Source organism: Lagopus leucura, unplaced genomic scaffold (assembly GCF_019238085.1).
Source record: "Lagopus leucura isolate 7727_CA_CO unplaced genomic scaffold, USGS_WTPT01 Super-Scaffold_100002, whole genome shotgun sequence".
NCBI classification, from domain to species: Eukaryota; Metazoa; Chordata; class Aves; order Galliformes; family Phasianidae; genus Lagopus; species Lagopus leucura.
Window position 1 is genome coordinate 33,236,928 of NW_024962263.1, and position 13,343 is coordinate 33,250,270.

General features: G+C 42.8%; 1 long non-coding RNA gene across 3 annotated transcripts; it reads right to left on the reverse strand.

Annotated features, from left to right (window-relative positions):
- Positions 1 to 3,613: 3,613 nt before the first annotated feature.
- Positions 3,614 to 9,820, reverse strand: LOC122179252. 3 transcript variants are annotated; one of them, XR_006178612.1, is made up of 4 exons: positions 9,750 to 9,783; positions 5,216 to 5,438; positions 4,830 to 4,927; positions 3,614 to 4,328 (listed from the first exon to the last, which is right to left on the reverse strand). It is a non-coding gene; the product is annotated as an uncharacterized LOC122179252 (long non-coding RNA). The 3 variants fall into 3 exon arrangements; XR_006178613.1 differs by having other exon boundaries at positions 5,216 to 5,415; positions 9,750 to 9,771; XR_006178611.1 differs by lacking the exon at positions 5,216 to 5,438 and having other exon boundaries at positions 9,750 to 9,820.
- Between the last annotated feature and the right edge of the window lie 3,523 nt (positions 9,821 to 13,343).

A 13,343-nucleotide genomic window follows, 5' to 3' on the forward strand; every position in this document is an offset into this window, starting at 1 on the left:
TGCTTAAAAACCTAAGTAAGTTGTTTCCACTGAGAGGTGCTGGACAGAAAATGTCCCTTTGTTTATCAGAAGACGCTAAATATAAATCTCAGGTGACACCGAGAGCTCCATTTTGGCTGATAGAATTGCTGTCTCACTGGGTCTGTTCCTGGTGGTCATTACACAAACGGGGACACAATCCACTTTCTGTTGGTCCATGTGATGTCCCTGCTGATGGATGCTTGTGGCTGAGAGCAGGGCTTTGCCACCAGGCCATGTGGGAAATGGCCAGCCTGAGGGCAATACCAGCTCACCACAGCTCCTGCTCCTGCAGAGCCAGCCTTCCCCTGCCTGTTGAAGCCAAGACGAATTTCAAGTAATTTGAGTTGATGAGCTAACCATTCCTCATGGAGGGCTAACTCCCGTCCCCTTGGGCTAAGAGCACACATATGGATAGCAAACCATGAACCACGTGGAGCACTGATTTGCTGACATGCCTGAAGCCTCTGCACTTCTCTGGCTCACAGATTGCCTTGAGCCTAGTGTGTATCTTGACTCCAGGCCGGATCCTGCTCTCCTGATTCTTGGGAATCACCAGCACGAAACACCATGAATCTGGCCACATCTCCTCCTAAATCTTTCACTGCCACCCAGATTTGGATGAATATTGTTACTGAGATTTCTCACTGCAGGGCACTTTTGGGAAAAGTTCTGCTTGTGCAGACCAGCTTCTAGCTGAATCTAACTTCCTCCCCCTATTACCAAACAAATTGCTCTTCAGCTTAAAGAGTTCTACCAGCAAAATGAGGGAGCTCTGGTGTGAGATTAACCTAGGCCTGCCTGGCAGCCAGGACGTCAGTGGCAGCTGTGTGAAGTCAGCTACAACTCCCTATGGATGACACACTGAGACTGACAAAAAAAAAAAAAAAAAAAAGCTTCAGGTGAGTTTTATTTCCTTATTTCCTCCTGTTCAACCATTCTTTTCCTCCTATAAAGTGCTATTGAATAGGACACAATCAACACCTGCTTCTTATCAGGAGGCAGTTGTGGGGTGATGCAGTTTAGTATGGGAGTGTTTTGAGCTGAGGGCTGGGAGTTGCCTTCAAATAGTTACCATTACTCCCTTAATGAAATATATAGCTCGACTCCCTCTTTAAATAGCAGAACTACCTTATGTTATCAATCATTAAAGCTTGCAAGCCTTTCTCAGGCCCATAGATGGCACATTCTAACTATTTGTGCTCTGTAAAGCCAGCACTGGGAGGGAGAGCAGAACAGCCTAAAAGGCAAATTAAAACTGAAATGATTTTTTTCATTGGCGGAGAATTACCAGGAGGGCTTACTTTCTCCAAGGTCAGAGGAGAGCAGTGAGGAGTACAGAAGAGACGTGGTAGATGCCCATGGTGGAATCCCACCAGTACTGCTGAGAAAGGAGATGTGATGGCACAAAGTATTTATATTTTCTTGAAAACAAAAGCAGTCTGGAAAATGAAACAAAACATAATACAGATGAGAATTACTAAAAAGCACACTGCAGATGAATCCTGGAAGAAACACAAAATACTCTTCCATGATAGCTGTACAGTGCTGCAATTGTACACATGATGGTTCAGTTTTTGAAGGCTGATCCTCTGTTATGCTGGTGAGTGGCCTCCCCAGACAAGAAAGGCAATAGACAGGAAACGGGGTTAAGTCTGTTTCAGGAAAGAAGTACCAGTCAGGAGGCCTGGATAGGAGAGACAAAGCCTTCTGGGCATTTTGTCTTCCTATGCCAAAGTCCAATTCAAGATGTTGAAAAAAACTAAATTTGTATTTTCCTCTCCCACTTCTTCCAGATATTTGCTGATGTCATCACCTTCGACTCTCATCTTCTGAGCACAGCAAAATAACAATGCATGCAAGATCTGCCCCTTGATCAATAGAAACTATTCAGAACTGCATAAACCAGCAGGGGAAGTCAGAATCCAAGGTAAGAGATCTGGGGAAAGTAGCAAAGTCCTTTAAGACTTTAAGGATGAGCAAGTTGGTTGCATGAAGATGACCTTATGCTCTCAGAACAGTTTATAAGCAGATCAAACTATGGATCTGCTGAAGCTTCAGTGCTGCATTCTGGTACTGAAAGGCTCATGGAAAAAACACAAGGAACAAAATAAGCCAACACACTGCAGCCTTCAGCAGGGATAACATATAAGGGAGTATGCTCACAGCTTTTCTGATTGCTTATGTGCCAGATGCAGAAGCCAAAAATCACTCTGAGCTCAGCAAAATCGATGCCCAAAGCTGTTATCTATTTTTCTGTGCCATAGGGAGAACTAATGCTGGTTGGCATTTCTGGCGGGACAGTTTTCAGCTTTCCTAGGTAGACCTGTGCACATCCCAGCATCATCTACAGCAGGATCCTATCCTTTGTGCCTAGACAAAGAGGCACAGAGGGCAGATGGTAAAAGGGCTGCCACCCAGGAGCAGATGAAGAGATAAACATATCCAACATTTTAAATGTACTGTGTACTCACTGCTTTATAGGCCAGTTAGCATAGAGTCTGAATAACCCTTTAGCTCCATCCTTGAAGGAAAAACAATAGAAATCAGCCTATACACTTCCAAGATGCCACGTTAGAGGAGAACTCAACAGTATGCCATTTTAGTAACCTTGTGGTATGCCGATGAGTCAACTTTTGTTGAGGATTATCACACTTTTTTGTGGATTTTGGCATCTTCTGCACTGTAAACAAAAGAAAAAATTGCTTTTTTTCAGGCCAAAGTTTGCTGTCACAGGGTTAAAGGTACCTTCGTAATCTAAACTGCTATCCATCTGGAGATCTGCAGCAAAGCTCACCAAAAGCTAATAAAACAAACAGTAGATGAAGAGAATTTATATTGGAAATTATACCAGTAACAGCATTAGTAAAGCAGGCCACATGCAGGGGTGCTGAGAATTCATTCACCAGAAATCATTCTGATGATGCTTAAAGAACAAAGCCTTATACTTCTTTGTTTTTGCGTGCAACCGTGAATTTTTCAGTGTCCTTCAAGCTTGCCAAGAATGGGAAGAAAGGAAAATTATGGAAAGAGCAGGGAATGTACTGAAAATACAGAATGACAAAGGGTAGAGAAATGCCTAATCAGCTTTGATGTGGAGCAGATGTACCCTGCATTCCTCAGGCACAGTGCTGAGGCCTCTCAGAAAACAGCGAGGAGGGAAAAAAATCTCCTGTATCCCATTAGCTTTCACACAGAACCCTCTCAGGAATTAAGATGTGCAGCAAAACCGTTTCAAACAGCCCCCTCCAAAACTTTTCCCATCTGAGAAAAGGAGAAAAAAGCAGCCAGAGCTACAATTACACTCTTGGGTACACAGTATTAATTTTCCACATTACTCTTGAACTTACACACTTCCTAAAGCATTCCATGTTACCCTCAGTCTGGAGATTTTTGCTCTGCCACTTAGAAATATTTAATATGTTGCATGAAAGTGTCTAATTAACATGACAAGCAAATCAGAAAATTATCTGTTTTTGATACACTGCAATGGCAGCAGATGCAAGACAAAGACACCAGCAGTATCAATTAACAGTATTAGTTCAGATATTTATTTCTAATAACAGAGATGATCCTTCCAAGCCATTAAGTCAGGGAAGTGTTCAAAAAGGGACAGGGTGGTACAGATTGCTTGGTGCCAGCACTGGATACCCACACTGGAAAGCCTGTAATGTCAGCATTGCCATTAAATTTGTGCAGAAATGTAGGGTGTCATTCTGGATCTTTCAGAGATTAAACTGTGTACTATACAGTCACTTTCTACCATCTGTATGTTGAAATTTAGAAATATTCATAGTATTTTAAATGAGAATACTCTTCCATTTCTCTGGCCTGGTCTGTTCAATATGAAGAAAGGACATTCTTCTGTGTTAACCTCTTGCCTATCTGCATTTTTTTTAATATTAATTCATCCAGTAAACTGATTAAATAAAGACAAAGAAATATAAGAATGAGAGTAGTTACAAAAATTTCTGAAGCCAGACCCTACACATACAGATGTCCAAAATGCTCCCTGAAGCACTTGGGGCTCAAGCATAACGTGCTGCTACCTCTCCGGTCCTGGTATTTCAAGGAATTGCAAAGGACCATCCCTTTCAGGCCATCTCTTGTGGCCAGTCTGGGCTCACACTAGAAAAAGATTGAAGAAGGACACAGACAATGGCAGGGAGTTGTGAGAAGGGCTACAACTGTGGAGCTTGTTTGAGCTGAAATAAAGCCTGCTTTATGGCAGCAAGTCCAGTGTTTTATCTCAACCATGTTGGAATATATGCAGCAAGGAGTCCTTCAGAGGTGCCAGTGTCTGAATGAAACTGAAACAGGAAAGAAAAAAAAAAAAATTAGGCATAAAGAGCCCTGAAAGCAAGGTAATTGCATCCAGATGTTTTAAAATTGCTTTCAGAAAGGAGTAAACAAATCCTCCATGAACAAGACACAATAGCAGAGGCACAAAGATTCAGAAACATTTATGGAGAACACTGGGAAAGGCACCTGTGCTTTCAGCAGAGGCATAAAAGACTCAACAGCCAACAGCATATATGTAGTCTTAAACAAGAAGGTGAGCTAGGAGCCATAGTTGCCTTTTAAAAGATTTAGCACTAGGAATATTTTGTCCTATTTAATTTTATTTCAAAATTTGGATTTTCTTGTTAGGTCAATCTAATTTTTTAAAACTAAAAAAAAAAAAAAAAAACCCAACAGCATTGCACTTTAAACTGTTACGATGAAACTTGGATCTGATGCCTGCAATGCCTTTGTACACATCTCCCCCTTTAAGAAGATAGCAGAACCCATTCTTAAGTCTATGGAGGTACCAAGGTGCTTTACTATGAAGCCTCTCCAGAGTCTTCTCTTCTCCAGAAGAAACAGCCTTAACTCTCAGCATTGAAATGAATCTTTGTGTCTTCTTCACCTTAAAAGAAAAACAGAAGACAACACAGCTGAATGCAGTTATTTTGGGAGCAAAGCGATTGGAGGAGAGCTGGTACATCACTGCTGAGGCTAAGTAGGTGAGCTGTCTCCCTCTCAGGAGGATGTTTGCAATTAAGACACCATTCCTTAACAGCTCCTCACAAAAATAAGAAGTGCTTTGTTCTCTGGTGTTTTATTCCTCCTCAACAGGCAGAAGAGTAAAGGATTAAAGAGATTAAAGTGAGCTGAAATGCAGAAGAAAATTTCTGAAGCCAGACCCTGCACTCACCTTGGAGCTCAGCAGCTAGTTGCTCTCCCCTCACAGCTCTGGATGCAAGATCAGATAGGAGCTCCTCAAGCACACCATGCATTTACATCAGCTGGCAGTGCCCACCATGCCCTTGCCGTAGCATCCTGGGACTTTACTTCAAGCGTAAATGGACTTGGGGCAGTTTACTGTCTCTGTGCTTGGATTTTGATGATACAACACTGTTGGAGGAAGTGGAGTAAACCTGCCCAGAAAGGCCAAACCAAATAGATGGGCCGTGCCAATAATTTTTATTGATCTCAAATTTTTTCATTTGCACACACACTTGGTACCAGATACTCCTACACTTTTCTAGTAGCAGACTGCATCTCTTTAAATGAGCAGAAAAAACAGCTATTGTAAATGAAATTAGAAGTGTAGAGTTTGGGTCTGTCAAGCCATTGTCACAAAACCTCATAAATTAGTTCGTCATTCCACCTCCTAATTCCATCTTTGCTCTTAGGAAAACAAAAATGAAATCTACTAGACTGTGGCAGACAGCTATAAGTCACTTGCTTAAAATACGCTATGGAAGAAAGTGTTTTATTAATGTCTTCATGACAAAGCAACAACTTATTTTTTAAAAATGCTAAGATTATGAACTAGCTGCTCTTTAAATGGTTAAAAAACATATTAAGGTTGGTTGTGTTGGGGATTTTCTTGAAGAAACTTCTGTCTTTTATGAAGGATCCTTACAACCTGGGAGCCCATATTCTGGCTGGGTGTTTTCCCAGAGGAACCTGCCAGCCTCCCTTGAGGAATTAAAGCTGGCGCCAGGTTTATCCCAGAACCTCAACCTCCAACACTCTGCAGATACCAAGGCCAGGTCATGTCCTTCACAATTTAATTCAGACATGCGTAGAGAAAACCCAACTGTCAATATCCTCTGTGCATTTCTGTTCATCTTCACCCTCACTGAAATTAGTGCATATTGTCACAGGCATTGCAGCAAGCAAATCATGCCAGAAAGCCATTTTGGTGGCCTTTCCCTCCTTGCTCTTCTGCAAGCAATCATTCTGAAAGACTCTAAGCCATAACCAAGGTCTTGGATCTTCTCCCACCAGCAGCTGGGACTGAAGCATCTGTGTGCCCCCCATGATGCTGCAGGCTGTAAAGGCAAAGTCATCAGTAGTTCACAGCTGTGCACTTAGAGGAAGAGAGGTGAAAGCCAGACAGAATTGAGCAACAGTTCAATGCAAGATGAAATTTTTGCACAGTGAGACAAGCCATTATCAGCACAGAACCAACTAGGAAAGCAATAAAGACCACAGTGATCTTATCAGATTGGGATCAACTGCATTTCTAGTCACCTTGTACAGCAAGCCCATTGACAGCTCAGTTAGAGTGAGGGTGCCCTGTGCAAACAAGAGAATATTGGTAAAGCGAAGACATCCTCCTTCCAAAAAGTGGAAATCATTATTTCCCCTTTGGATCATTTTCTGTGTGTCAGGTGCAGAGATCCTGTTAGACCTTTCATTGTGATTTGGATTTATTCGGACCTCCATATTCTCCTCCTCCACTGCCTGTATCTGTCCCAGTCCCTGCAGAAGGTATTGCATGTGAGGGCAGAAGGAATTGTCACAAGCACTGTTTGATCAGAACACTTTCCCAGTATAAACAACCTAAAAGATAGGCAGAAGGACCATGAGAAAACTTACAGGGAAAAAAAAATAAAATAGATTCACTTTGCCTTGGGACATTTCCTGAATTTGGGATTTGTCAGATTGGCACAGGCTCTGGGGCAAATACAGTTTCTGTAGCTAGTGCTATAAACTACTACAACCACTTTCCTTTTAGGTGTTTTTTTTCCTGCTCTAGAACTGTGGTCTAATGATTCCTTAAGTACTTTATTAGGCAGTGCATAAGTATTAAAGATTATAGAAGTATACCGTACGACAGGCACCTCAATTAAACTAGTGAAGATTAACAGCAAAGGAAGGGGAAGTAGTCTGCAACAAAATTATTTCTTCTCAGCACTGCAGTGAATACAAGTAATGCTAAGTAGGTAACGTCAGAAATTAACGACAAACTCTTCAAACAATGGCAGACAATTCAAAGATGAACAGCACAACTTCCAGCTTTGTTCATCAAACCTTGAGAGAGTTCTGCTGAAGTTGAGAAGCACCTTTTATAAGACAACAGAACACGATCACGTTTACTATAATCAAGAGGTAGAATTGTTGTTCTCCAGATGGTATCAAATCATGAACAGAAGAGAATACCCGCAAATGGCATTGACCCCAACTTTGCCATCTAATCAGTGCTTCAAGTGAGGATAGCCACTAACTCTTCCTAAACTTTTCATGCTATATAGCTCAGAGCACCTGATGGCCTCCTGCTGCTTTGAAGTTCATCAGCCTTTAGTATCATCAGCTGCATCTAGACTTGTTCTGATAGCAGATATCCTAACTCCCTGACAGGCCTGTGTTATCTAGCCAACCCAATTTGAATACATTCCTTGTAGGGCATTAGAAACACTGCTTTTGTAGAATAAGCTCTTATCTGTAACCATTTTTTCAATCTATGGAGCATTTTCTGGTTCCTCAAGTCCTTTATGCCTGTGCACGGATCCTGTTACCCGTTCATGATAGTTTGGCTTTATTCTGTTCTCCAGGTACTTCTGTTTTACTGTGCAATGTTTTACTGTGTCCTGGTAGCAACTGAGTTTTCTTACATCAAGTGTTCTTTCTGGTGTGAAATGCCTTTATTTAGCATACACAATATAAGAACATCAAAATAAAACAGCAAAAAGACACAGGCTGAAGTTGGAATAGGGCATCTAAGACACAATAAAAGGATAACCCAAGCCTAGCATACTAGGTAGCAAAGGCTGAGTTCAGTCAGCCAAGCAAAACTGTTCACGTGCCATTTGAAGCCTAATTATATGTTTCATATGCATTTGTTACAGGAGGAACCTTATCTTTCACCTCTCAAGCACACAAAAGTTGCAGTCAGGACCATCACACCCAAATCAAAGCGGCAGAGGTAGACTGATCTGGACTGCTATTTTGCCTTGGCTGCTCTCAGACATGCAAGGGGAAGACAACCAAACTGCACATGGGTCATCAGCCAAGCAAGTCTAGATTATTTCTGCCTTTATTCCCATAACTAGGTCTCTGAAAGGGGTTCTGGAAGTTCCTTCACCCAGTGTCACCAGTTAATTACACTTAAAGAGCGTTAGTTAAACATTCACATCAACATTTTATTAACAACATTAGCATCTGCTTATTCACATTTTATTAACAACATTAGCATCTGCTTATTCATTGGTATGCTTCATTAAAAGTGAACAAATAATTATTTCCAAGAGCATATTCTGTTATTTACATAGAAGATTACTAATGCTACCAGCTAGAGCTCACATGGGGCAGGGACAAGAGGTGTCTAGAAAACACACTGAGTCTGGGCAGAGTAATTAGGTTACACAGCAAGCCTACATTACCAGCAAACATGCACTTCTGCTTAAGTGCCAAAGAGAACAGCTCAGGGAAAGCAAAGGCCTTGCATAACACATCTACATCATTTGCTATAATAATCTTTTCTCCTTTGCTGAGTAATCTTAGCTGTGTGAATGCTGTTCTTGATGTCTATCTGGTGGAGAAGCACCTAAACATCTCCAAAGGCAAATCATAGCATTTAAAAGTCATTCTTGTTGCCCTGAGTTAAGAGAATTCAACTAACTGAACTAGCACATTCGGTTTGTGATACTGCAGCTAAGAGACATTTACCTTAAGTATCTGTTCACTGAGGCAAAGAGTACAACTAGAATAACAGTGCTTGCATAGACTAGTATGCATTCAGAGCCAATGAATGTGCAGCGACTTTTACTCTGCCCTGCTGAGGTCCATGTAAATGTGAGCACTTCACCGTGAAGCTATGGGCAGTACTAACACCCTCGACTCAGGTTCTCATCAGCATGCCAACTTCTTGCTGTCAACACTAGAAGTAGCCTTGGCATATTAGCCAGAGAGCAGACCTCTGCACAGCTTATCTCTCCCTTAGCTATAGCAGAGTGCCTGGTACTGACCCAACTGGGAAAGGCAAGGAATTTGAGGGAGCCCAAGTTTCTCCATGCACCCTCATCTCTTTTGTGCACCTGAAGTTACCGATAGCACAATTTCACAACACAAAGATATGTAGATCTCAGACAACACCATGTATCAGCAAGAACACCTCAGCTTCTCTTAAGGGTGTAGAAAATATACATTCACAAATCTCTAAATTAATTAAAAGTAACAGAATGGAAATGAGTAATTAATTACTCCATAGAATTACCAGAATTTGGTATTTAAGATAAAGTACTAGTATAATCAGATGCTATGCAAGACTAGCTCACATCATCTAAAAGCCTGGCTTAGGACCAGGGGAAAAGCAAGAACTGTAAACTGGAAAAATTGTAATTACCATTAACATCTGACACACATTCCTCTTCTGAGCTTTCTGCTCAGTACCATTTATTTGAAGGGATAAAACATATTTTGTCAATTAAACTTCATCCCTCAGAGCTCTAACTCACCTCCTATGACACATCTCAGCCTGAGGCACCTTCTAGGGACCATATTGAGGTACAGCAGCTTTGCTAGCCTGGCTCTTTATGGTCTGCAGGAGGTGGGGCATTGTGGCTGCTCCTCTAGACCTCCCTCTGTAGGGATTTAACTTCACAGCTGTGTGCCATCAGTAATGGTTCCCTACTGCTACCCTAATGGCAGCCAAAGGATATGCAAAGCCGGTGGTCAGTCTGTGGTCTTGAGAAACCTCTAAACACAGGAGGTCTCAGACAAAGTGACACATTTTGCATTGTTGGCTTTTGTATTCTTTGCTGGTTACGTCTCTCTGATATTTTACACAGCACAGCTGTATCTGAGCGAGTCAGATTTCAGGCAAATGCCACGACTTGAGAAATGAGAAGTACAAGAAGCATATGCCATTTGAACCTTGTGGGCAGTGGTATGATACAGCTGGGCTGGGCCTGCTCCAGCATCTGGTGTTTCGTTCTGCGCAGCGCAGTCATACAGGCCCACCCCACTGCCTTACAGGCACAGCATTTCCACCCATTGTTTCCTCTGTGTTTATGCTATATCTGGAGTAGCTGGGAAACACGGCTTTAGCATTTTACCCTGGCACTGTCCCCTTACCTCATAGTGTTCGAGAAACCTCTGCATTTCTGCCCTAGCTTGCTTGATCTCAGCTGCTGTCTGGTCTGGCTGAGGGTGGGTGAGGGCTGTCGATGGCTGTGAAGGAGCTTCTACCTCCTCACAGCTGCTCATGATTTTTCCCCCTGTGTGCACTTGTTGATAATACCTGCCACAGACACCACACCAACAGTCTGGAGGTGTAGTAGAAAGAGGTTAAGGGAAAAAGAGCCTGAAATCACCCCCAACAGGCAGAACGTTTCTGTGCATATACAGTGCCTGAAACTGCAGTCATCACGATCTAATTTGGCATCCCTATGGCAATGCCTTTTAAATGCCATTACTATGAGAATAATGATGCTGATGTTTAATGGACAAATAATCCCAGGTGAAATCACACAGTAGGTTTCATAAGCCAAAGCTTTAAAGAAACAAGGCAGAAACAACTGTTCCAAGCAGAGGGTCAGAGCAGAGAGTAAATGGATTTTCTTCCAAGCAGCCCTGAAAAATGACCCCACAGTGACACATTTCCAGGATTCACGTGGGGATGCCACACATCTGGTTGGCTTCTGCTCAGGAGCACTGTCACAGCTGACCGGCAAACAATGCACGTGATGAGGGTCTTCGTTTTTGTGATATCCACAAAAAGCAGCTACAGAGAGATACGGGACTCAAAGCCAAAGCAGATGCTGATCCCCAAGGGAAGGGGCCTCTGCTGGTGTCCCCTGTGCCAGCCATGGAGAGGACCTGTTAAGGTCGGGGCTGTCTCCTGAGCACCAGTTCTAATTGTGGTTCCTGCAATTAGAAAGCATTTCTAGGCAGAAGCAGATCGCAATTGTTTTTTTGTTTGTTTGTTTTACAGTGAACACTTGATGACTATGAGGAGATAGCTTTGAGCAAGTAGTCCCCTGGGACCACCATGCTATGATATCCAGAAAAGGTGCTGTGGGTTCACACTCTAAGGGTCTGTCCTTAATCCACTTTCTCAGAAAGGATTCCAGTCTGTCCAAAGAGGATGTTTTTCACTTATACATCATCACATATCCTCACTGTGTTTTGCCATTATTTACTGCTTTATTTCAAAACACTGGATGTGCTCATTCTTCTCCAGGGACAGTAATGCAACCTGCTGGCTGGGATGAAATGAAGTCCTCTGGGCACAATGCTCTCCCTGAATCTGTTCACAAAGCTTTTTGCTCATTTCCCCCTCCACTAGCTCACCTGTGGGAGCTACACTGCACTTTGTGAGCAGTCACTCAGTGAGGCCAGAGGAACCTGGGGCTAGGACACCCTTCCTCCTCTGTGTTTGCTCAGGAGATAGAACAATGAGGTTCTCAAGCCTAATTTCGTAATTACTTGCTACTAATATTTATCACCTGTGCACTAATAAGTGCAATATCTTCAACTGCCGTCCAGCCCAAAAGATGCAGTGAATGCCAGGCACTGTTTGCCAGAGGACTCTTCCCCTCTTCCAAAATCCAGCTGAAAGCTCCCAGCCACGTGGACATCTGTGTGCTGCCCATCCTACAGCTGGGAAGCGATGTCAGAGAGCCAGGCTGGCCAGACGTGCTGGCAGCCAGCTTTTCCCAACCCCACAGCAGCTCTAAACCATTGGTATTAAATGTTGGTCTGACTGAGCTGCTTACACCAGGAATGCTAAATTACAGTGTTGAACAAACCTCTGTGGGACTTGAATTGCTTAGGGAGAAATTTTACTGTGTCTCTGGCATTCTGGGCATGCAGCTGTAATAGTTCTCCCCATCCCTCTTGTTTTCAGTTTAATTGAAGGGTACACACAACCTCAAAAGAAATTAAATATGCACATGCTTAGATACAGTACACACACACAAATTTTGGTTTTTAACCTGTGCATTTGTTAATATCCACATACTATGGATATATATAGTGGCATAGCCACAGACACACTAAGTGCATATATGCAGCAACGTGGGGCTAAAGTAAAGTAGCCCCTGGAGCTACCTACTTCACATTAAGGTGAACTTTTGATTCCTACCCACAAAGCCCTGCTGCACACCAACAGAGTGAGCATCCCTATTGGCTTACTCATATGTGGGACTTCAAGGGCCAGAGGCATGTTTTGTAGCCTAGACTGCACTCACTGCAGGCCTGCAGAATATGGCTCCCTCCTCAAGCAAATGTGAGCAGAAGGATGAATACTTATTAGCAAAACGGGCTAAATAAGATAGATCAGAAAACAGAAGAAAATCAGGAATAAAATTTATTTTGGTGTCAGTGTGGGAGTAAAATATACCTTTCATTCCTCCTAAGCATCGGCCTTTAAGTATCTCTGTCCTGACTTTTCCAGGTACAATTCTAGACTACAGCAGCTCACTTGCAGTCACCCTCAAATGTCTTCAGCAAAACAGTTGCTCTAGTTTGATCAGTTCTGAAAAACTGGAAGTTATTAATGCGACATCTATATCATGAAGTGAACATAGCTCCCATCCAATAAAATAACTTCAAGCCAGTGCCACTGAGCTGTGCTCCCTGGCCTGCAATATTAAAAGGATTATTACTTCTGTTCTGCCAAATGGTGACCAAGCAGCAGGAACGCTGCCATAGTGCTGAGCTGTGTCCTTGTCACTCACTACCTCCCTGAGCCCTCTGTGTTCCCTGCTCTGTCATCAGCATTTGGGAGCGCTTGGAGAAAGGCTGGACATCTGAGTACCCAGATAAGCCTCGCTAGCTCTGCACAAGCTCTCCTGCAGCTCAGCACCAGCTCACAGTGCTCCTGTGAGGTGAGAGGCAAGCAATGAAAGTGCTGTTTATTGAGAACCAAATGCCTTCCTCACCCATTGTAACTACCCAAACTAGTCTCCTGGCATTCACTGCTCCTGTGTCTCCACTTACAACAAAAGCAGCTTCTTTTTTATGGCTGCCCAGCAGAGCTGTCATAAATGCAAGCTGTGCTTCATTACCCCTCAGTATAATTTACGACTAAGAAAGGAACCTAACTG